Source organism: Callithrix jacchus, chromosome 9 (genome assembly GCF_049354715.1).
Source record: "Callithrix jacchus isolate 240 chromosome 9, calJac240_pri, whole genome shotgun sequence".
Lineage (NCBI taxonomy): Eukaryota > Metazoa > Chordata > Mammalia > Primates > Cebidae > Callithrix > Callithrix jacchus.
The window spans coordinates 38,499,118-38,522,114 of NC_133510.1; positions in this window are offsets into that span (position 1 = coordinate 38,499,118).

Sequence of the window (22,997 nt, forward strand, 5' to 3'; positions counted from 1 at the left end):
GAGGAGGGGAAAGCAAAAAGGGAAAATATTGTTAGTCATCTAATCTGGGCTGGATAAGTTTTTGATGTCTCATTCAATCCTCATAATGAACTCACACAATCTACTATTATCTATGCTTTTTTTTTTCTTGTTCTAGTTCAGAAACTTGAAAATGACATTTTGATCTTGCTCTTGAGGATTATTCTGGTCCTGCTGATGCAGGACAGGAGAACCCCAAAATGGAGCTTAGCCCATGAGGGTACTTAGCTTTCCCCAGGAAAGAATTCAAGGGCAACCCAGAGGTAGAAGAAAACAGCTTTATTGGAGAGAAGATGGCACTGTAGGACCAACTCAGGATTGCAGCTTCCAGTGAAACCACAGATGCTGAGTGGCGCCACATTTCCAGATGGATCTTTATTGCCCACAGACCAGGAGATTCCCATGTTTAGGAGCTGCACGGGCCGCAGCGCGGCTGTTTGGGCCAGCGTGGTTGTTTGGGCTGGGGCTGCAGCACAGTGGCACTCCATACAAAATACACTGATTTGGTTGCCCTGTTAAACCAGCAATTGGAGATTTCAGAAGGCAGATTAGCACATTCATCTAATTAAACGAGACTTAAACAGAAAATCAGGCCAGGAGATTCCCAGGCAGCAACATGGTTCCAGCCGGCACAGTGGGTCGCTACATGGGAAATCACACAGATCCCAGCGCCCTTTCAGCAGGCGACTGGAACACCCGGGAGAGAGTCAACCATTCAACTTAAAAAAAAGTGGGGGGGGGCTCTGAGGCAGGGAGCCAGGTGATCAGGCTCAGTGGGTCCCACCCCCACAAAAACAAACAAAACACGAATTGGAAACGCTCGGGGTTGAGAGTTTCACGGCAAGCACACCTGAACCCAGGATGGTGCAGCTCAGAGGCATCTGCCATTACCGAGGTACTCGACACCTAAGGAGGTACACTGCCATTGCTGATGCAGCCTACCGTTGAAGAGGCAACCCACCATTGCCGAGGCAACCCACCATAACAAAGACAGTCCGCCACTACGGAGGCGGGCCATCATCACCACGGCAGCTGTAACCACACCCATATAAACAGAACTACAGGGAATCACACAAGGCAGCAGGGCAGAGCCCACGGCAGCTTAGCAAAGCTACTACAGGCAAGCAGTGATTAGACTGCCTCCTTGCTGGGCAGGACAGTGCAACAGATACTCATAAATAAAGCCCTAACTCTCCGGGACAGAGAACCTGAGGAAAAAAAAGGGGGCTTTATGAGTTCTGCTGCAGCAGACTTAAACGTACCTGCCTAGCAGCCCTGAATGAACAACAAAGCTCACAGCTCAGCACTTGAGTTCCTATAATGTACACACTGTCTCCTCAAGTATAAAGTACAGACAGTCTCCTCAAGCAGCTCCCTGACCCCTGTATAACCAAAGAGTCACCTCACAAAGGACTGATTAGACTGACATTCAGTCTAATCAGCGGGCATCATTCAGGGACAAAGATAGCAGAAGAAGAAACGGGTAGCAACCCTCACAGTTCCACGGCTGCTATAGGTGTACTCCAGGCAAGCAGGGCCTGGAGTGGACCTCAGTAGTCCTACAGCAGAGGGGCCAGACTGTTAGAAGTAAAACTAAGAAACAGAAATACTTCATCATCAACAATCTGGACGTCCACTCAGAGACCCAATTGGAAAATCAGCAACTGCTCAGACAACAGGTGGATAAATCCAAAAATATGGGAAGAAACCAGCACAAAAAGGAGGAAAACACCTGAAATGAGCACACCTCACATCCTACAAGGGACCACAACTCCTCACCAGCAAGGGAGCAAAGCTGGATGGAGAATGAGTGTGAGGAAATGACAGAATCAGACTTCAGAAGGTGGGTAATGAGAATCTTCCGTGAGCTAAAAGAACATGTTCTAATTCAATGCAAAGAAACTAAGAACCTTGAAAAAAGATTTGAGGAAATGATAACAAGAATGGACAACTTAGAGAGGAATATGAGTGAATTGAAGGAGCTGAAAAACACAACACGAGAATTTTGCAAAGCATGGACAAGTTTCAACAGCCGAATTGACCAAGCAGAAGAAAGGATATCAGAAGTCGAAGATCAACTCAATGAAATAAAACAAGAAGCCAAGATTAGAGAAAAAAGCACAAAAATGAATGAACAAAGTCTCCAAGAAATGTGGGACTATGTGAAGAGACCTAATCTACGTTTGATAGGTGTACCAGAATGTGACGAAGAGAATGAATCCAAGCTGGAAAATACTCTTCAGGATATTATCCAGGAAAATTTCCCCAACCTAGCAAGGCAGGCCAATATTCAAGTCCAGGAAATACAGAGAACACCACAAAGATATTCCGCAAGAGAGCAACCCCAAGGCACATAATCGTCAGATTCACCAGTGTTGAAATGAAGGAGAAAATGCTAAGGGCAGCCAGAGAGAAAGGTCGGGTCACCCACAAAGGGAAGCCCATCAGACTCAAGCAGATCTCTCAGCAGAAACCCTACAAGCCAGAAGAGAGTGGGGGCCAATATTCAACATCCTTAAAGAAAAGAACTTTCAACCCAGAATTTCATATCCAGCCAAACTAAGCTTCATAAGTGAATGAAAAATAAAATCCTTGCAAACAAGCAAGTACTCAGAGATTTTGTCACCACCAGGCCTGCTTTACAAGAGCTCCTGAAGAGGCACTACACATAGAAAGGAACAACCAGTACCAGCCATTCCAAAAACATACCAAATGCTAAAGAGCATCAACAAAATGAAGAATCTGCATCAACTAAGGGGCAAAACCAGCTAGCATCAAAATGGCAGTATCAAATTCACACATAACAATATTAACCCTAAATGTAAATGGACTAAATGCACCAATCAAAAGACACAGACTGACAAATTGGATAAAAAGCCAAAACCCATCCGGGTGCTGTATCCAGGAAACCCATCTCACATGCAAGGATACACAAAGGCTCAAAATCAAGGGATGGAGGAAGATCTACCAAGCAAATGGAGAGCAAAAAAAAGCAGGAGTTGCAATTCTCGTCTCTGATAAAATTGACTTTAAAGCAACAAAGATCAAAAGAGACAAATAAGGACATTACATAATACTAAAAGGATCAATACAACAAGAAGAGCTAACAATCCTAAGTATGTATGGACCCAATACTTGAGCACCCAGTTATATAAGGCAAGTTCTTAATGACTTACAAAGAGACTTAGACTCCCACACAATAATAGTAGGAGACTTTAACACTCCACTGTCAATGTTAGACAGATCAACCAGACAGAAAATTAACATGGATATGCAGGACTTGAACTCAGACCTGGAACAAGCAAACCTGATAGACATTTACAGAACTCTCCACCCCAAATCCACAGAATATACATTCTTCTCAGCACCACATCACACCTACTCTAAAATTGACCATATAATTGGAAGTAAATCACTCCTCTGCAAATGCAAAACAACTGAAATCATAACAAACAGCCTCTCAGACCATAGTGTAATCAAGTTAGAACTCAGAATTCAGAATTGAACTCAGAACCGCACAGCTTCATGTAAACTGAACAACTGGCTGTTGAATGTTGACTGGATAAACAATGAAATGAAGGCAGAAATACAGAAGTTCTTCGAAACCAACGAGAATGAAAACACAACATACCAGAATCTCTGGGACACAGTTAAAGCAGTCTCTAGAGGAAAATATATAGCTATAAGTGCCCATATGAGAAGAGTGGAGAGATCCAAAATTGACACCCTAACGTCAAAATTGAAAGAGCTAGAGGAGCAAGATCAAGAAAACTCAAAACCCAGCAGAAGACAAGAAATAACTAAGATCAGAGCAGAACTGAAGGAGATAGAGACATAAAAACCCCTTCAAAAAATCAATAAATCCAAGAGCTGGTTTTTTGAAAAGATCAACAAAATACACAGACCACTAGCCATATTAGTAAAAAAGAAAAGAGAGAATAACCAAATAGATGCAATAAAAAACGATAAAAGGGAAATCACCACAGATTCCACAGAAATTCAAACCATCATCAGAGAATATTACAAACAACTCTATACACATTAACTAATAAACCTGGAAGAAATGGATAAATTCCTGGACATTTGTGTCCTCCCAAGCCTAAACCAGGAGGAAGCCGAAAATATGAACAGACCAATAACAAGGTCTGAAGTTGAGGCAGCAATTAAGAGCCTACCACACAAAAAAAGCCCAGGTCCAGACGGGTTCACAGCCGAATTCTACCAGACACACAAAGAGGAGCTGGTACCATTCCTTCTGAAACTATTCCAAATAATCCAAAAAGAGGGAATCCTTCCCAAGTCATTTTATGAGACCAACATCATCCTGATACCAAAACCCGGCAGAGATCCAACAAGAAAAGAAAACTTGAGGCCAATATCCATGATGAACATAGACGCAAAAATCTTCAATAAAATACAGGCAAGCCGATTGCAACAGCACATCAAAAAACTTATCCAACATGATCAAGCAGGATTCATCCCGGGGATGCAAGGCTGGTTCAACATACGCAAGTCTATAAACGTAATTCGCCACATAAACAGAACCAAAAACAAAAACCACATGATATCTCAATTGACGCAGAGAAGGCCTTTGACAAAATGCTAAAAACCCTCAATAAACTCGGTATTGATGGAACGTATCTCAAAATCATAAAAGCTATTTATGACAAACCAACAGCCAATATCATACTGAATGGGCAAAAACTGGAAGCATTTCCTTTGAAATCTGGCACTAGACAAGGATCACTCTCTCACCACTCCTATTCAACATAGTACTGGAAGCTCTAGCCAGAGCAATCGCACAAGAAAAAGAAATAAAGGGTATTCAAATAGGAAAGGAGGAAGCCAAATTATCTCTATTTGCAGATGACATGACAGTATATCTAGAAAACCCCGTCATCTCAGCCCAAAAACTCCTGAAACTGATAAGCAACTTCAGCAAAGTCTCAGGATATAAAATCAATGTGCAAAAATCACAAGCGTTTCTATACGCCAATAACAGACTTAAAGAGAGCCAAATCAAGAATGAACTGCCATTCACAATTGCTACAAAAAGAATAAAATACCTAGGAATACAACTAACAAGGAACGCAAGAGACCTCTTCAAGGAGAACTACAAACCACTGCTCAACGAAATAAGAGAGGACACCAACAGATGGAGAAACATTCCATGTTCATGGTTAGGAAGAATTAATATCGTGAAAATGGCCATACTGCCCAAAGTAATTTACAGACTCAACGCTATCTCCATGAAGTTACCACTGACTTTCTTCACAGAACTGGAAAAAACCACCTTGAACTTCATATAGAACCAAAAGAGAGCCTGCATAGCCAAGTCAATTCTAAGCAAAAAGAACACAGTAGGAGGCATCACACTACCGGACTTCAAACTATACTACAAGGCTTCAGTAATCAAAACAGCATGGTACTGGTAACAAAACAGAGATATAGACCAATGGAACAAAACAGAGGCATCGGAGGCAACACAACATACCTACAACCATACAATCTTTGATAAACCTGACAAAAACAAGCAATGGGGAAAGGACTCCCTGTTTAATAAATGGTGTTGGGAAAACTGGCTAGCCATGTGCAGAAAGCAGAAACTGGACCCCTTCCTGACACCTTACACTAAAATTAACTCCAGATGGATTAAAGACTTAAACATAAGACCTGGCACCATAAAAACCCTAGAAGAAAATCTAGGCAAAACCATTCAGGACATAGGAGAAGGCAAGGACTTCATGACCAAAACACCAAAAGCATTGGCAGCAAAAGCCCAAATAGACAAATGGGACCTAATCAAACTCCACAGCTTCTGCATGGCAAAAGAAACAGTCACTAGAGTGAATCAGCAACCAACAGAATGGGAAAAAATTTTGCAGTTTACCCATCTGACAAAGGGCTGATATCCAGAATTTACAAAGAACTCAAACAGATTTACAAGAAAAAAATGAACAAGCCCATTCAAAAATGGGCAAAGGATATGAACAGACACTTTACAAAAGAAGACATACATGAGGCCAACAAACATGAAAAAATGCTCGTCATCACTGGTCATCAGAGAAATGCAAATCAAAACTACATTTAGATACCATCTCATGCCAGTTAGAATGGTGATCATTAAAAAATCTGGAGACAACAGATGCTGGAGAGGATGTAGAGAAATAGGAACACTTTTACACTGTTCTTGGGAGTGTAAATTAGTTCAACCATTGTGGAAGATAGTGTGGCAATTCCTCAAAGACCTAGAAACAGAAATTCCATTTGACCTAGCAATCCCATTACTGGGTATATATCCAAAGGACTATGAATCGGTCTACTATAAGGACACATGCACACGAATGTTCATTGCAGCACTGTTTACAATAGCAAAGACCTGGAACCAACACAAATGCCCATCGATGATAGACTGGACTGGGAAAACATGGCATATATACACCATGAAATATTACACAGCCATCAAAAACGATGAGTTCGTGTCCTTTGTAGGGACATGGATGAATCTGGAGAACATCATTCTCAGCAAATTGACACAAGAACAGAAAATGAAATACCGCATATTCTCATAGGTGGGTGACGAACAATGAGAACACATGGACACAGGGAAGGGAGCACTACACACTGGGGTCTATTGGGGGGAATAGGGGAGGGACAGCGGAGGGGAGCTGGGGAGGGATAGCATGGGGAGAAATGCCAGATGTGGGTGAAGGGGAGGAAGACAGCAAATTACACTGCCACGTGTGTACCTATGCGACTATCTTGCATGTTCTGCACATGTACCCCAAAACCTAAAATGCAATTTAAAAAAAACAGCTTTATTGAAGCTTCGGTGGTGTTACAGCCCCGTGGCTGCTCCTGCAGTACCCGTAGGCAGAAAGTAGCAGCTCAGGGCAGTTTTGCAGTCATATTTACAAGCACTTTCAGTTGTATGCAGATTTAGGAGTGGATTATGCAGAAATTAAATTTCTAGAGAAGGAGTAGGAACCTTTGGATCATTGGGCCATTTGTCATAGAAAGGGGCAGTAACTCCCGGATGTTACCATAGCAATGGTAAATTGACCTGGCACACTGGTGGGCCTGTCTGATTGAAAACTGCCTCTGCCCCAGCCATCTTTTGCTAGTCCTCAATCTGGTCCAGCATCCAAACTCCACCTCTGGAGTCGAATTTCACCTCCTACCTCACTGCCTTCAGCAGTCTTTAAATATGTAATGGTTATATCTCCAGAAAAGGAGATAACGTGTTTTCTAGACTGATTCTCAATTGCCACATATGCTTCCCAAACATGGGCAAGATCTTCCTGAGATATCTATGAGAGCAGATATGTGAAATTGGCAAACTCCTTCAGCTCAGGTGACCACACAGTCCCTGGTCATCTCCCATAATCTCAAGCTTTCACAGCAATAAAAACTAGTTCTTCATGAGTCTGTCAATTTATACAATATTAAGATTGAGTACATTGTTCACTTAGCTAACATCTCCATATTAAATAGTAACAATATTTATTAAATGTGTGTTTATCCATTTGTTCCAAAGAAAAGAATTCATACATACCATTCTCTCCGCAAGAAAACATCAGAGCAATAAAAATAGAATTTTGTAAAATATAGTAAAATTTTAGAAACAGATCCAGTTATACATTTTTAATTGTAACAAATATAAAACTTGAAAACAGTGAGGAAAGGATAGACAAGTGAATAAATGGTGTAAGAAAACTACCTGAAAATAAAATCTAGAATGACTAGAGATTCAAATGCCAATATGAAAAAAAAAATACTAGGTGAAACCAGAAATATGTTTGTAAATATCATAATGAAGAAGGAGTTTATAAATATAAAATCGTGGGCTGGGTACAGTGGCTCATGCTTGTAATCCCAGCATTTTGGGAGACCAAGGTGACTGATCATGAGGTCGGGAGTTCAAAACCAGCCTGGCCAACATAGTGAAACCCCATCTCTACTAAAAATACAAAAAAATTAGCTGGGCATGGTGACATGCTCCTGTAATCCTAACTACTCGGGAGGCTGAGGCAGGAGAATCACTCGAACCCAAGAGGCTGAGGTTGCAGAAAGCCAAGATTGCACCACTGCACTCCAGCCTGGGTGACAGAGCAAGACCAAGACTCGATCTCAAAAAAGATAAAATAAAATAAATATGAAACCATAATACAGAAGCCATATGGGATGATGGAGGGGTGGCAGAGGAGTAGCAATGCTGTTTCCAAAAATGTATTCTTGAAAACAGCTGTTTCCAAAGCTGGGTGCAGCAGCTCATACCTATAATCCAACACTTTGGAAGGCCACGGCAGGAGGATTGCTTGGGCCCATGAGTTCAAGATGAGTCTCAGCAACATGGCAAGACCTTGTCTCTATCAAAAAATTTTTGTGATCCCAGCTACTGGGGAGACTGAGGTGGAAGGATCACTTGAACTCAAAAGGGCGAGGCTGCAATGAGCTATGTTCACAACACTGCAGCCTGGGTGACAGAGCAAGATCTTGTGTCAAAAAAAAAATTACTAAAAGTGTCGGGCGGACGCCACCTGGTGAGAAGCAGGCAGCCAGGACCCTTGCCATGGTGGAATGGGTGAGGAGGGGCCCCCCAGCCTGGAGTACATCCAAGCCAAGGATCTGTTCCCCCCCCACAAGGAACTAGTGAAGGAGGAGGAGAATCTTCAGTTCCAGAAGGCTGAGTCTGATCTGGTTTACATTCAGAACAGACTGGAATATGAAATCAAGACTAATCATCCTGATTCAGCTGGCGAGTAACTGTCCTTCCTTTTTGGCTGCTGCTTTAGCCAGAGCCACATCAGATGAAGTCCTCCAGAGTGATCTTTCTGCACATTATAACCCAAAGGAAACAGATGGCACAGAAGGGACTGTGGTAGTGAGAGATGAGAGGATATATAAATGGACAACGACCAGACCGTATATGAAGACAGAACTCTGACCTACAATCTCTTCAGCAACGAGCCTGGAAATCCAAATTATAATCTTGGCATCAGTCACCCCAGGACAGTGAGAATTTCATTAATGACTACCAGCTTCCCTATTTTTGTGCCACAACCCCTACATCCTTTCAACTTAGGGCCAACCAATGACAGCCAACTATGTTTCCTGAATTAATTCCCAAGATACTCTGCTTTTAGATAGTTGGCCTTCAACTTCCCCATGCCAACAACCTCCAATCAAAACACACCTTAGTGTCTTTTACTTTTTCGCTATAAAACTTACCTAACTCCTTTTTGAGTCTGCTTAATGAAAGTGACATTGGCTGGCTTCCTTGTTATAGCAAGATTTGAATAAATGAATTACGCTGGTTCTCAAAAAAAAAAAAAATTACTAAAAATGAAGGAGGGCTCTGAAGCTTTTATCAAACTAATCACCTCAGCCCCAGTACATCAGCATAACTATCTGTCTGTAGTTTATATCGTGATGAGGAGATGGGTTAAAATAGATGCATCCATCCCTATGACATTCCTGAGCAAGTGCTAGGCACCATGCCAGACTCCGGGGATGCAGACATGATTTCATTCCACGATAAAAACATAGAGTTCTGTGAATCAAATATATTTCTGCTCATAATACAAGGATCATGAAGAAAACTAGTTGTGGACAGGCAGCAAGAATCACAATGTACCAGCCCTGAAATTGTGTTTTACTTCAGGGAAAAATATATAAATCAGAGGTTCCTGAAATGATGACAGCCAGAATAAAGATCTAAAGACAATCTGCGTAGATTTTACCCCATTATTTCGTGTTCTACAGATCATTCTGTGATCCTGACAAATTATTTTTCCCTTAACCTCTACTACTTAATTTACAAAATAGTGGTCTCTAGCTAGACTTTAAAGTCGCTTCTTGTTGCAACATTACACACAAGCCTAGCAAGTAGCTTCAAAATTGTAAGACAGGTGTCCAGGTCATACATCATACTGTAACCTAGAGTATATGTGTTAATCATATATGTTATAACTGCTTTAGGCCTGCTCTGTTTTTCCTGGAGCTGAACTGTTTCTAGAATAGACTGGCCAGGCACAGTGGCTCATGCCTATAATCCCAGCACTTTGGGAGTCTGAGGTGGGTGGATCACGATGTCAGGAGCTCGAGACCAGCCTGACCAAGATGGTGAAAACCCGTCTCAAAAGAAGAAGAAGAAAGAAGAGAGAAAAGAAAGAAAGAAAAAAAAAAGAAAGAAAGAAAGGGAGGGAGGGAGGGAGGGGGTGGGGAGAGAGAGAGAGAGAGAGAGAGAAAGAAAGAAAGAAAGAAAGAAGGAAGGAAGGAAGGAAGGAAGGAAGGAAGGAAGGAAGGAAGGAAGGAAGGAAGGAAGGAAGGAAGGAAGGAAGGAAAGAAAGAGGAAGGAAGGGGAAAAGAGGGAGGGAGGGAGGGAAAATAAAGAAATAGAATAGACTATCTCCCCCACCTTCCTGGGTTGTAGAACGCATGAAACATTTTCATAAGGTTTTGTGGATCTTTTGTGCATCTACTTTGGCATTCTCATAAAGAGATGTGCCTTCTTATATAAACTCCTTAGAAAATTTTCTTTTGCAAGGTTGTAAGTATATAGCTTTGCAAAGACTCTCAGCTAAGAACACTGGGCAGTTGTTTTCTTGAGTGCATATGCAGAGTACAAGGGAAACAGCATTGCTTGGGAATGAAAAGGCCTGGATCCTTGTTTCAGCAGTCATTAGCCTACATAGAAGTAGACAGTATCTTATAAACAGCAGGCACTCAGTAAATGCCTATGAAATTGAATGGAGCTGCTAGGCCATTACTGTGAAGGATTTCAATGTTGTAACACTACCATCTAGTGGGAAATCTGATCCGAAAAAAATGCATTGTTCCTAAAAACATTCTTTCGGACACCTTTGAATCAAATGGTGTGGTTACATTTTTTAAGTACTGCATGTCAAACCAGCATCTCTTGTAGTATTGTTACTGGAAAGGGGTCCCAAACCAGACCCAAGAGAGGGTTCTTGGGTCTCACACAAGAAAGAATTTTAGACAAGTCCATAAAGTGAAAGCAAGTGTATTAAGAAAGTAAAGGAATGAAGAACGGCTACTCCACCGGCAGAGCAGCCCCAAAGCCTGCTGGTTGCCCATTTTTATAGTTATTTCTTGATTATATGCTAAACAAGGGGTGGATTATTTATGAGTTTTCCAGGAAAGGGGTGGGAATTTCCTGGAACTGAGGGTTCCTCCCCTTTTAGACCATATAGAGTAACTTCCCGACATTGCCATGGCACTTGCAACCTGTCATAATGCTGGTGAAAGTGCAGCAGTGAGGACAACCAGAGGTCACAATTATTGCCATCTTGGTTTTGGTGGGTTTTAGCCGGCTTCTTTACCGCAGTCTGTTTTATCAGCAAGGTCTTTATGACCGGTATCTTGTGCCTCATCCTGTGACTAAGAATGGCTTAATCTCCTGGGAATGCAGCCCAGTAGGTCTCAGTCTCATTTTACCTAGCCCCTATTCAATATGAAGTCACTCTGGGTTCAACCTCTCTGACAGTATGATCACTGGAGTCGTAATATATAAATAGGTGATACATGAAAAAAGGCATTGTGGTCGAGTAACTTTGGGTAACCCAAAGGAAAACATATATAAGCCTTTTTTTAAATGTAGGACGTCTCAAAGGATTTTTCTTTTTTTATTATTAGTGTACTTTCAGTTCTGGGGTACATGTGCAGATCTTGCAGGATTGTTACATAAGTATACATGTGCCATGGTGGTTGGCTGCATCCGTCACCCCATCATCTACATTAGATATTTCTCCTAATGCTATCCCTCCCCTAGCTCCCCACCCTCTGACCGTTCCCAGTGTGTGATGTTACCCTCCATGTGTCCATGTGTTCTCACTGTTCAACTCCCACTTGTGAGTCAGAACATGTGGTGTTTGGTTTTCCGTTCTTGCATTAGTTTGCTGAGAATTATGGCTTCCAGCTTCATCCATGTCCCTGCAAAGGACATGAACTCATCCTTTTTATGGCTGCACAGTATTCCGTGGTGTATATGTGCCACATTTTCTTTATCCAGTCTTATCATTGATGGGCATTTGGGTTGATTCCAAGTCTTTGCTATTGTGAACAGTGCTGCAGTAAACATAAATGTGCATGTGTCTTTATAACTCTAATTCTTTGGGTGTATGCCCAGTAATGGGATTGCTGGGTCAAATAGTATTTCTAGTTCTAGATCCTTGAGGAATTGCCACTATTTTCCACAAGGGTTGAACTAATTTACACTCCCACCAACAGTGTAAAAGTGTTCCTATTTCTCCACATCCTCTCCAGCATCTGTTGTCTCCTGACTTTTTAATGATCACCATTCTAACTGGCATGAGATGGTATCTCAAGGTGATTTTAATTTGTGTTTCTCTAATGACCAGTGATGATGAGCTTTTTTTCCTATGTTTGTTGGCTGCACAAATGTCTTCTTTTGAGAAGCATCTGTCCATATCCCACTTTTTGATGGGTTTTTTTTCCTGTAAATTTGTTTACGTTCTTTGCAGATTCTGGATATTAGCCCTTTGTCAGATAGGTAGACCGCAAACATCTTCTTCCATTATGTAGGTTGCCTTTTCACTCTGATGATAGTTTCTTTTGCTGTGCAGAAGCTCTTTAGTTTAATTAGATCCCATTTGTCTATTTTGGCTTTTGTTGCCATTGCTTTTGGTGTTTTAGTCATGAAATCTTTGCCCATGCCTATGTTCTGAATGGTATTGCCTAGGTTTTCTTCTAGGGTTTTTTGGTTTTCTTCTGTTTTTATTTTCTTTTTGCGACAGAGTTTCGCTCTTGTTGCCCAGCCTGGAGTGCAATGGCTCGATCTCAGCTCCCGCAACTTCTGTCTCCTGGGTTCAAGAGATTCTCCTGCCTCAGCCTTCCAAGTAGCTGGGATTACAGGCATGCACCACCACACCCGGCCAATTTTGTATTTTTGGTAGAGATGGGGTTTCTCCATGTTGGTCAGGCTGGTCTCAAACTCCCAACCTCAGGTGAGCCACCCACCTCGGCCTCCCAAAGTAGTGGAATTACAAGGCGTGAGCCATGGTGCCCAGCCTTCTTCTAGGGTTTTTATGGTTTTAGGTCTTAATGTTTAAATCTTTAATCTATCTTGAGTTAATTTTTGTACAAGGTGTAAGGAAGGGATGCCGTTTCAGCTTTCTGCATATGGCTAGCTAGTTTTCCCAACACCATTTATTAAGTAGGAAATCCTTTCCCCATTGCCTGCTTTTGTCAGGTTTGTCAAAGATCAGATGGTTGGAGGTGTGTGACATTATTTTTGAGGCCTCTGTTCTGTTCCATTGGTCTATGTCTCTGTATTGGTACGATTATCATGCTGTTTTGGTTACTGTAACCTTGTAGTATAGTTTTAAGTCAGGTAGCATGTTGCCTCCAGCTTTATTTGTTTGTTTGTTTGTTTGCTTAGAATTGTCTTGTCTATGCAGGGTCTTTTTTGGTTCCATATGAAATTTAAGGTGGTTTTTTCCAATTCTGTGAAGAAAGTCAATGGTGCTTGATGGGGATAGCGTTGAATCCGTACATTACTTTGGGCAGTATGGTCATTTTCACGGATTGATTCTTCCTAACCATGAGCATGGAATGTTTTTCCATTTGTTTGTGTTCTCTCTTATTTCCTTGAGCAGTGGTTTGTAGTCCTCCTCGAAGAGGTCCTTCATATCCCTTGCAAGTTGTATTCCTAGGTATTTAATTATCTCTGTGGTGATTGTGAATGAGAGTTCACTCATGATTTGGCTCATGTTATTGGTGTATAGGAATGCTTGTGATTTTTGCACATTGATTTTGTATCCCGAGACTTTGCTGAAATTGCTTATCAGCTTAAGGAGATTTTGGGCTGAGACGATGGGGTCTTCTAAATATATAATCATGTCATCTGCAGATAGACAATTTGACTTCCTCTTTATCTATTTAAATATCCTTTCTTTCTTTCTCTTGCCTGATTGCCCTCGCCAGAACTTCTAATACTATGTTGAATAGGAGTGGTGAGAGAGGGCATCAGGATAAATTAATCGATCCATCTCATGCACTTATTTTGGTACTCTTAACACACAAATCAGTTTCATCTTTGTGATCTATTCAATGGCTTCTGCCCAGCAACTAGAGCAAGCTGGAAAAAGCAAAATCTTGCTAAAAATACTAAATTTTGTGGGACCATAGAAATATGTCCTCTAGAGGAAGAGTGGAGATATAGGGACTCAAAATAATATTTTCATTTCAAATTGTGCACCAAGTTGCCAAAGGGCACAGCAGGAAGCTTGCAGGGCTACTACAAGTTATTTTAAATTTTCAAGCAAAGCATATCTTGACATTTGTCAGGCCCTGCCTGAACTCCTGGCCTACAGTAGATCAGTTTCACCATTAGATAGCACTGCATTCCTTTCACTGTTGTCAAATCTTTGTGAAGCCAAGCTTCTATGGTTACTGTGATTTCTTTAAAAAGCAAATACAGTACTGTTTGGAAATCAATAGAATAGTAAACTTTGTGTTGTTTTTGTTTTGCCTGGAGGTGCCATAAAACGTCTCTAAAGCACAAAGAACACCAGGATCGAAGAAAGTTTGAGAGCCTCTGGAATAATCCATCCAACAATGAACAAATATTTAAGAATTTACCAGATCCCAGGTGTCATTCTGGGTGCTGCCAATAGCAGCAATGAAACAAAACAAAGTCTCAACTGTAATGGAATTTACATTTTAGGGAGGAAAGATGGATAATAACAAATGAATCTGCATGTCAGGGCAAGATGAAGAGCAATTAAGTGCCATCCAATTCTACTTCGATTCTCCTAAACCTCTTTAAAACTCTATAGTTTCCCACCACCTATTAAAGTTTAAATCCTTAGTCTGGACTTCAATCCCTCCACAATTTGCCCAATAATTTAATTGTTATAATTTCTTTCTGTGAGATTCCTTGAGGTAGAGTTTCCTTGGTCATTTAGGAGAATGCATTATCTTCCTTATTAGGACATAAGCTAACTTGAGGGAAGGGACAGAATCTGATTCCATTTTATATTCCTTTTAGCACCAACGTCATTTCTTGTCTACAGAAATTACTCAACACATAATTGTTGGGTAAATGAAAGACACTAGATAATAGCAGTCAACAACAAACAGGACTGCTTCAGTTTCCTACTTAGCACTGAAACTAACACTCCATTACTGATATGTTGTCTAATAATCTTAGTGTATTCCACATTGGAAGTTTAAACTTACAGTTTCAGTACAGTCCCACATGTTTGAGACTCTATCTAGAGTTACGCCCCATTGAGAATCTCAAAAGATTACTAGTCAGGTTAACTTCAGGCAGCAGAAATGAATACCTGATCATCAGCAGACTTCAATGAGAATAACAATGATATGTACGTGATGGCTTCACTGTCTACTCTGGCCCTTGGGGACATTTCTTGTGTTACAACATTCAGCACTGACTCACCTTGTCTGGCTGGTCTCCACACTCCCATGCCCCAGGGTAGGGTCTTCAGGATGTTCCTGCTTAAACATTTTATGCCAAAGTTAACGTGTGCTGTAAACAAAGAGCCACCGTAAGTAAAATAAAAATGAGTGAGGTTTGACATAGCAGTGAAATAACTATTAGAACAAAGAAAATAAGAGTTCTTTGAGAGAATATCTTCTGGGGGGTCAGCAGGTAGGCTTAGGGAATCTAGTGGGGCTGCTACCCCTAAAGAAGAATGAGCAGCCATTTGCAAGGATGACTTTAGTGAAGCACCCTTCTGTAACAGCAGTCTAATCAACACAGGATTTAAATAATTAAAGGAAATATCTGTGTTACCACCCATCTTGGTTTACCAGAACTGAGGCTTTTCCTGGGACGTGGGGCATTCTGTGCTAAAACCAGAACAATCCTGGGCAAACCAGGATAGCTAGTCACCTAAAATAAATCCATAAGCCAGTTTGAGGACCTAACATGAGAAACATCATTAAAAATGTTTCAGCCTGACACAGTGGCTCACACCTGTAATCCCAGCACTCTGGGAGGCCAAGGCAGGCAGATCACCTGAGGTCAGGAATTCGAGACCAGCCTGGCCAACATGGTGAAACCCCCTCTCTACCAAAAACATAAAAATTAGCCAGGCATGGTGGCAGGTGCCTGTAATCCCAGCTACTTGGTAGGCTGAGACAGGAGAACTGCTGGAACCTGGGAGGCAGAGGTTGCAGTGAGCCGAGATGCGCCATTGTACTCCAGCCCAGGCCAACAACAGAGAGACTCCATCTAAAATAAAAAAAAAAAAATTGGAGACACAGTCTCACTTTGTTGCCCAGGCAGGAGTACAGTGGTGTGATCATGGCTCACTGGCAGCCTCACTGCCCCTGGGCACAAGCAGTCCTCCAGCCTCAGCCTCCTGAGTAGCTGAAACTACAAGCACATGCCACCATGCCCAGCTAATTTTGTTGTTGTTGTTGCCCAGGCTAGTATCAAGCTCCTGGGCTCACGCGATTCTCCTGCCTCAGTCTCCTAAAGTTCTGTGATTACAGGAGAGAACCACTGTGTGTGACCGAGCAATTTTTTTTTTGAGACCGAGTCTTGCTCTGTTGCCCAGGCTGGAATGCAGTGGTGCGATCTCGACTCACTACAACCTCTGTCGCCCAGGTTCAAGCAATTCTCCTGCCCCAGCCTCCCAAGTAGCTGGGATTACAGGCACACACCACCATGCCTGGCTAATTTTTGTGTTTTTAGTAGAGACAGGATTTTACCATGTTAGCCAAGATGGTCTTGAACTTCTGACCTTGTGATCCACCCGCCTGGGCCTCCCAAAGTGCTAGGATTACAGGCGTGAGCCACCGCTCCTAGCCTGAGTAAATTTTTTATTTAAGAAAGTTACTTAACGCTTTTCTGGGCCTCACTTTCTTCATCTGAAAACAGGACAGATAATAGTCCCTACATCCTACAGCGGTTGTGAAGATTCAACACACTGACAGGCAGAAGCATGGAGCACAAAACCTGAGCATGGAAAATTACTCAATACATTTCATCTCTTGTCATTACTGGTTTTCTTTTATGGGGTACTTATGAATGTGTACCTCATTTCAGTGTAATGAGATGACAAGTAATTCTATAACCTTTTTTATCAAAAATATATACACACCATGATTCAACTATTCAAGACTTAGATGCTTATCACCTGCCACTGGACATGGATAGTCTTTGAAAAAAATCTCCTAAGCAGGCACAGTGATTCATGACTGTAATCCCAACACTTTGGAAGGCTGAGGCAGGAGGATCACATGAGCCCAGGAGTTCAAGACCAGGCTGGGCAACATAGCAGACTCCATCTCTACAAACATATTTTGTTTTTAAATGAGCCAAGCATGGTGGGACATACCTGTAGCCTTTTTAAATGTTTTTTAAAAAGAAAACTTCCTGACCAGGTGCAGTGGCTCATGCCTGTAATCCCAGCACTTTGGGAGGCCAAGGTAGGTGGATCACCTGAGGTCAGGAATTCAAGACCAGCTTGGCCAACATACTGAAACCCTGTCTCTACTAAAAATACAACAGTTAGCCTGGTGTGGTGACGCATACCTGTAATCCCAGCTACTCAGGAGGCTGAGGCAGGAAAGTCGCCTGAACCTGGGAGGTGGAGGTTGCAGTGAGCCAAGATTGTGCCATTGCACTCCAGCCTGGGTGACAAGAGCAAAACTTCATCTCAAAAAAAAAAAAAGAAAGAGGAAACCTCCCGATGGTGACAATTTAAGGTAAAATAAAATCTAACAATTGATAAATAAGTGTCCTGTGTTCTGCAGACTATCATTTAATATCGGTCCTAACCAGTCTCCACTGTCAGGATACAAATTAAAAAAACAAAGGCCCTAATGATAGCCCATTGTAAGATTTTGATGAATGGAAAATAGATAATTCTCCAAAAGAGATTTTGAGATAGAGGGAAAGCAACTTGCCTATTATCACATGAGAAAATACTGTAAGTCCAGCATTCTGCTAGTGCCCATGTCTAGGAAATGTAATTCCTTTCAGTGACTCCTAGGCAGGGATTCTGAGGATAATATCAAAACAGCTTACACTATATATTCACTGATTATTATATACTCACTACCAATACCACCACTAGAATTAGACTGTAAATTAGAGAGCTTGTCTATCTTATTCTCCACTTGTTATCATGCCTATAATATTGCCTAACCCATAATAAGAACTCAGTTGCAGAAATCAATGTATGCTTAGTTTACCACCAGATTGTTTTCCAATGCTGAAACATGTATTTATTTATTTATTCATTCATTCACTTATTTTTAATTTTATTTATTTACTAATTTGAGACAGGGTCTCACTCCATTGCCCAAGCTGGCGTGCAGTAGCACAATCACAGCCCACTACAGCCTCAGCTTCCTGGGTGCAGGTAATCCTCCCAGCTCAGCCTCCTGAGTAGCCAAGGCCATAGGCAAGCACCATCATGCCTGGTTAATTTTTGTATTTTCAGTAGAGATGGGGTTTCACCATATTGCCCAGGCTGGTCTCGAACTGGACTCTCACGATCTTCCTGCTTCAGCCTCCAAAAGTGCTAGGATTATAGGCGTGAGCCACCACACCCAGCAAAACACATATTTAAAAGAATTACGGACACAGTGGTGTATGCCTGTAATCCCAGCTAAGAAGGAAAGATCACTTTATCCCATGAGTTCAAGACCAGCCTGGGCAACAAAGCAAGACTCTGTCTCAAATTTAAAACAATAATATGAGCCAGAGGTTAGGTGTTAAATAAGCTTTTATAAACTTTGAGCCCAGGAGACAGAGGTTGCAGTGAGCTAAGATCATGCCACTGCACTCCAGCCTGGGTGACAGAGCCAAACTATGTCTCAAAAAAAGAAAGTAAAAGAAAGAAATACCTGAGACTGGGTAACTTACCTTAAAAAGAGGTTTAATTGGCTCATGGTTCTGCAGGCTTTACAGGAAGCATGGTGCTGGCATCTGCTCAGCTTCTAGGGAGGCTACAGAAAGGTTACAATCATGGCAGAAGGTGCAAGGGGGAGAGCAGTCACATCACACTGGGAAAGCAGGTGCAAGAGAGAGAGAGTGGAGGGGGAGGTGCCACACTTCACAACAACCAGGTCTCCAAATAACTCCCTCACTCTCTATCGCAAAGACAACACCAAGCCGTGAGGGATGCACTCCCATGACCCAAACACTCCTTCCCACCAGTCCCCACCTCCAACACTGGAGATTACAATTCAACATGAGATTTGGACACAGACAAATATCCAAACTATATCATACATGTTTGACTCTATCACAAGATTAAGATTTTCTTACTTTACTAAGTGAAGAACTTTGCCACCCCTCCATGCTTAATTGGGAATACTTTTTCAGTGTCTAACATAGGCCCTAACAGGAATCTAGATTTACATTCAAATGGAGTCATCCTATACCATTGCTCCGTGATTTTTAGTTTCTGTTTAAAATGAGTTGTATTATTGGACATATTTTGGTTTCAAAATATGGATCTTTTTTGACTGTTTATGCCCAAGCATCTCCTGAATAAGGAGAATGATGGATCGTAGCCATATCATGGCACTGTTGACTGAAATTTGAGAACTTCACTCTCAACTACCCCAACCCCCATTTCCTACCTCCCCCAAGAAATGAAAAAAGTACACTTCTCCAGAGATATCCATTTCCCTAGACTTTCATATTCCTTCTCATTTGAAACTTTCTGTTAGTTTGCAAGGGCTCTCATAACAAGTGCAGAGACTGGGTGGCTAAACAACAAAAATTTATTTTCACACAGTTATGGATGTCAGAAGTCCAAGATCAGAGTGTCAACAGGTTATTTCTTCCGAGGCCTCTCTCACTGACTTGCAGATAACCACCTTTTCCCTATGATGTCACAACATCTCCCCCTCTGTGCATATTTGTGTTTGAATCTGTTCTTCCTATAGGGGCACCAGTCTTGTTGGATTAGGGTCCAGCCTAATGACCTCATTTTACATCTTTAAAGATTCTGTCTCCAAACGTAGTCACATTCTGAGGTAATAGGGTTTATGACTTAAATGTGTGAATTTGGGGGGGATACCATTCAGCCTATAACAGACCTCTATTTAAGAGTACATTCAGCTGGGTACAGTGGCTCACCTCTGTAATCCCAGCACTTTGGGAGGCCAAGGCAGCTGGATCATGAGGTCAGGAGATCGAGGCCATCCTGGCCAATATGGTGAAACCCCGTCTCTACTAAAAATACAAAAAAGATAGCTGGGCATGGTGGTGCACACCATAGTGAGCTACTCAGGAGAATCATATGAACCCGGGAGGCAGAGGTTGCAGTGAACCGAGATCACGCTACTGCACTCCAGCCTGGGCGAAAGAGTGACACTCCGTCTCAAAAACAAACAAAAAAAAGAGTACAGTCATGTTTCTATAACGTATACATTCAGATATTAATTTTACCAAGAGGAACTATAAGGTTACTGTACTTTACCGAAATTCTGAATCAAGAACTACATAGAGAACTACATCATCAACTAGGCTTTCCAGTTATTCCAGCTACAGGCAGGCATAGAGATGGTTTTGCTACTTAATTTGTTTACATTTTTCCCTTGGGATTTACTGCTCATTTATGCTTCTGTTTGTCAGAATGGATGCTTACTGGAAAACATACTTATCTTTCATGTCAAATCATTGTCAGAAAATAATGACATCAACGGAAGCCAATCGCTGTTGAGGAGACATAATTATTCAGCTTTCTGCACTTGGTAAAAACGAAGTATTTGAAATGCATAATGCAGCCACTTATCATTCTGTCATCCGGCCAGTTCCATCTCCCAGTGAGACTCAAGCCTCAATTGCATCTGAAATTTATGCAGTATCTATTACCTGTGACGTTTGATAGAGCACAACCTTCTTGCAAAGTACCTACTGGGGAGTAATTTCTCTTTGCATAATTTCCGCATTGATTTCCAACTGCCTGAATAACAATCAAGGCACAGATTAATCTCCTACCCACCTGAATTCTTTAACTCAGGTATTATTTTCATCTATTAATATTAACCTTGGAGTGAACAATTTCAAACATCTAACCTGCAAAAGGTAATTATGGGGACAGAGCACAGAGGCAGATTTGAGCTGGCAGGAACTTTACTAACTTACTGTCACAATGGGGTCAACTTGTTTCAGCCTTATATGTGAGCAAAAGGAGGAAGCATCCTGAGGAAGTATTTTACTTATTCTGGCTCAGATATTAAGAACATTCCTTTGACAAGGGAGATAAAACAATCCAGTCTATGATTGCTGTTGTTTTTTAATTTCCCACATGTGTGATAAATATAACTTCAGCTTAGAATATGGATATATTGCGAGAAAGGTCCTGAGAATATTTATTTTCATTATCACAAGCAATGGGCCGCACAGAGTAAGAGACTGAGATGCTCATACTGGTATTTGGTCATCTAACATCTCCTGTGATAATCAGCAGTCCCAAGATCACATTAAACCAGAGCCCCAGTTAACATGGAGAGACTATTATAATCTGTCACGGTGACTTCAGCACCTCAGATATGTTAGCAGATGGAAAAGAGAATATTTCAAATGTCCTCCATTCTTCATAAATAACCAAAAAGTAATATGTTTGAGCTAAAGACTGATCATCAGTCCATATGAAAAGTTCTCCAGGACACATCCCACTCTGCAGCTGTAGATATTTTCCAAACACAAGGGACACATGGAATGTCAGATCATAAATATTTCAATAATTAATTGATTTATAAGCAAAGCACTTCTACATCCAGGAAAATCCATTTTTGAATGTGGATGGAAGGAATAGATTCATGTTTCTCCTTTTAAAATTACATAAGCACCCGGTACGGTGGCTTACGCCTGTAATTCCAGCTTCTGGGAGGCCGAGGTGGGTGGATCACCTGACCAGCCTAACATGGTGAAACGCCGTCTCTACTTAAAATACAAAAATTAGCTGGGCATGGTGGTGCATGCCTGTAATCTCAGCTACTTCGGAGGCTGAGGCAGGAGAATCACTTGAACTCAGAAAGCAGAGTTTGCAGTGAGCCGAGATGCTGTTATTGCACTCTAGCCCAGGCAACAAGAGTGAAACTCTTTCTCACATAAAAAATAAGCCGTGAAACTTGCATTAAAATCTGAAAAACCACAAACTTCAGTTAATCAAATCACCAAGAAATGGCCTTTACCTAACACACACACACACAAACACACACACACACATACACACTCTCTTTCTCTCTCTCTCTCTCTCTCTTTCTCTCCATATTTATAGATTTTTTTTTTTTGAGACAGGGTCTCGCTTTGTCACCCAATATGGAGTACAGTGACACAGTCAAAAAGCTCACTGCAGCCTCAATCTCCCTGGCTCAAGCAATCATCCTAAGTAGCTGGGACCACAGATGTGTGCCACCACTCCCGGCTAATTTTTTCACTTTTTGTAGAGATTAAGTCTCCCTTTGTTGCCCAGGCTGATCTGGAACTTCTGGGCTCAAGTGATCCTCCTGCTTTGGCCTCCTCAACTATTGGAATTACACTCATGAGCCACCATGACCAGCTCAATATTCCTGAAACTTCTAAGGCAGAGCTGAGTCACAGGATCTATTTACAGATGCCAGACGTCCCACCATACTCTTCTACTCCGAGACAGACAAAGAAGAACCTCTTAAGTATTAAGTTCACCTATTTCTTTCTCCCTCCCTCTAATGCAGGAGGGCCAGGCATATGCCTTTTAGCCCAGTCCCCAACTCCCACCAAGATCCATGGCCCATAGTAGGTCATGTCTCCCACTCCCTCTCATTTTACTGTAAAGAAGCACCTTCAACACTCTGGAAATCTCCCTGACTAGATCACCCGGTTCATGACGTGTATTTTCTACTCTCTGTCTTACCTCACGTGACAGTGTTGTTATACTTTTTGTCATTGCACGATAAGGACCCCCTTTTCTCCAGTCTCCAGAAACATTTTCCACATTCCAGGAAGCCCTCACTGG